Source organism: Bactrocera latifrons, unplaced genomic scaffold, assembly GCF_001853355.1.
Source record: "Bactrocera latifrons isolate USDA-ARS-PBARC rearing strain unplaced genomic scaffold, ASM185335v1 scaffold_305, whole genome shotgun sequence".
Lineage (NCBI taxonomy): Eukaryota > Metazoa > Arthropoda > Insecta > Diptera > Tephritidae > Bactrocera > Bactrocera latifrons.
Window position 1 is genome coordinate 5495 of NW_017536686.1, and position 3712 is coordinate 9206.

A 3712-nucleotide genomic window follows, 5' to 3' on the forward strand; every position below is an offset into this window, starting at 1 on the left:
GGAATCGCTGCAGCAGTGGGGGAACATTTTCCTTAGCGCCGTCGATGAGCTCGGATAACTAAAAAAATATTTAGTTTTTTTTTTAATTTCACTTAGTATCCTTAAAATGTATGTGTTTGAAAATACCCTCGAAATTTTCACACAGAAGAGAAAGCATAGTTCAAAATGAATTTGGTTTGTAGAGGTGTGACAATACAGTATTTTATACTCATATTTCCTCACATTATCATCGTATCACAGGTCATGTTTCTAGTTATAGCATTTTCATAACGCATTTTGAGAAAAAGTAAACATGGGTCAGCCTAAAAGTATACATGCAGTAAAATCTTTCAAATTAAATATGCCAAAACTTCCATTTCAATATTTTGAATTTTTTGCTTGAAATTAGTTCAATAATATGCGCCAAATTTGTTTATCACATTTCATTATTGCTTATATTCTTCTATGATTTGATTTACCTCTACGTGACCCCAACCGTCCGCATTCATTTTCGCGGCTGCTTCGACACTTTCTTTAGCGCCCATCTTGTTGTTGTATTAGCTTTGCTTACGCACTGAAGATTACACTAAGGTGCAAGCCTTGTAGATTTTGTCAAATATAGTCTTTGGAAGTTGTTCAGGAATCYTTKAGTTTATTTATTTATTTYTTTTTTTTTTTGGAATTTGGTTAATTTTAAAGATTTATGTATGCAATTGGAGACGCCGAACTGTTTGAGAAATGATATGTTAAACTTTCAAAATAGAATTTGTTAAACCACTTAAAGAAATGCTGCGTAGCCTTTGTTTACTGTTATATTATTTGGGTGCACGACACTCCTTTTACACACTTCAAAAGTCAAAAGTAATTCAAAATTTCTGCGAACGTGTGTCAGTCGGCAAGAATTTTGCTGTTTTTTGCAATTCTTTTTCAGCTGTGTGTGTGTACGTGTGTCGCTGGTGCAGCTCGCTTTGTCACTTTGTCCTACTCAGCTGTCAGATTTTGTTTATTTTGATACCATTTTCGCTTACAGTTATGTCTGTGTGCGTGTGTGTGTGTGTATGAAATTATTCATTCACTTTAAGTGTTCCACATTGATGCTGCTTCTTCGTTAAATTTTCATTTTAATTTTCGTTTTAGATAGAAAAACGGTGAGGCTGCTCCAGCAACTTTCTCTTTCGATGCTCCACGTACGCTCTTTAATGTGGCGCGCTCTTTTGCTTCGTTGTGTGTGTGTGTTGCTCTTTAGAGTTTTCGTTAATTTTCTTTGCTTGGTTAAATTTGTTGTTGCCTGCGCTGCTGCTGYGCTATTTTCCAGCGCGACTGCGACAGCTGAAGATTTTTGGGTGTTTTCAATGTTTTGTAATTTGGCTTCTACGATTCTCGATTTGTTTATGATTTTTTTGAGGGAGTTTTGTTTCGAATTTTTTTTTTTTTAAACATCTACAATTTCAAAACTGTTTTGAACTAAAAAACTAAATTTTTTAAATTTTTTCGCTCCGTAAGCGAATTTTTATTATTTCAGATTTTTTTTTTGCTCTCAAAAATTATTTATTTACTCTCAAAAATTACTTTTTTGCTCTCAAAATTTTTTTCTTTATGCTGCACTTTACAAATACGATATATCTTTTTTCGCTGCTTCTTTCAGATTCTGTTTGTAACTTTTAGACAACACAGTTGTCAAATTCTTGCCTGAAATTTCACTTTTCACCAACTCTTTTATTTSCTGCTTGCCTCGCACGCGTTTCCACTCTTCGATTATCACTTTCTATCTAAAATAATGCTTTCTTTTTGTCGCTTGCACCGAAAGACTTTTGTAACGAGAAAAGTCAAGCACACACAATCAGACCAATATACAACACTGTTGTATTTTGTTACACGAAAATACGACGAATGCGAAAACTTTAACGACTGCCATTGAATAATATATGTATATAGCTATTTTTTACACTTCTGCACGTCTTACGATTTATTTTCACATATTATATGTAATTTTCACTGCGTAAAATGTTAAAATATTAGCTGCGCCACGAAATATGCAAATATTTGGCGTTTAAAATAGCTAGGTACGCTTTAAAGTTGCATTTTTAGCATACCAACAGGCGTATACAGCTGGCCAAAGCGGGGAAAGTGTTTCGAAAATGATTGTGCGAGCAAAAGTTTTCAAAAATACACGAAGTAAACAGTTTACGATTTAGGTTAGCCTACTTTTTGGCCCTTAATTAATATTTGTAGTATACATTGAGGAGCTTCTCATGAAGTARACACTTTTTTATGTACATTAGTCTAAATTTAAATGTTATTTTAGTAATTGCAGTATACTTTAAGGCGCACACTTAGGCATCTCACAAGTCTACTTTTAGGCGTAACACAGTATTTTGCAGCAAATTTGCTCCCAGCCCTGCAAAAGTACACAGCTCACACCATTTTCTTTCACAACGAACTTTTTTTAAAGCAGAACAAAAGCAATTTTCTCACAATTCTCACTTTTTTTTTTGTTAAAATTAGCAACATTTACGCGCTTCCAACACACTTTTCTATTATTGTATGCACTTTTATTATACAACTACTCACTTTCTGCAGAATTGCGCTGAAAAATATGCAATAATATATGTGTTTTTTTCTTGTGTCTTTTAGCTGCTGTATAATTCCACGTAGCCAGCAGCAGCTCTCTACTCCCGCTAGCAAGCACGACGGCTATACGACAAATGCGCACGTTGAGCGTTTCAACGAACGTTAAAGCAGTTTCGGCTGATGCGGCCACCACTTTTGCTTGCACACATATACACACACACACATGGACACAAATACACGGACACGCTCAGCAGCTCATCGTCTGACAGTCAGCATCCCTGTAGTGCGCACACATGCTTATGCATGGATAACTGTTAAATTTTACACCGATGTTGTGATACTTTCGCTCGTGCACTGTTGCTGCTGCTGACGACGCCAACGACGACGACGTCAGCTGTGCGCTGTTAACGCTGACACACAGTTGGGGAGGATTTACTGCTGTTGGCGCAGTCGGAGGTTGGTCTGTGGTATTTTGCTGCTGGTGATAATAATGATGATTACAATGTTGCGGATCGATACAACATGCGCAGCGCACATAGCGAAGTGTTGTGTGGCGAATTTAAGAATATTTTTTAATTCGGAGTTTTTTCCAGTGATGTTTTGGAGCGCTTTTGTTTTTAAAATTGTTTGATTTTTTTAGGTATTGATGTTTTTTTTTTAATATTCAGTTTTAAGATTTATTTTTTTTCTTATTTTCTTCACTAATGCTGTGGAACAATTTTGTTTTAAAAATAAATATTTATGAAAATTTTCGTGTTGTTAATTATTGTTGTGTACTTTTTAAGTATTTATGTTTCATATTTTATTTTGTTTCAAAAAAAAACATTTTTTTTTTTTGTTCATTACTATGATGATTCAGATTATTATTATAATAAATACAAAATTTAACATTATATAAACATAAATTTTTTTAAAGAAATTTTTAGAGTTTTATTTTTTATTTCATTATTTAATTTTGTTTCGAACTTTAGATTAAAGATTCCAAAATATGTTTTTGTATTATTATTTTTTGTTGTGTTATTTTATATTAGTAAATTTTAAATCTATTTTTCCGCGATGCTTTGGTAATGACTTAGTTTCTAAAATTTTGTATAATACAATTTAGTATTTTTAATTCTTTCAAATTTTTATAGTCTAACTATATTATTTAATCTTTTCATTA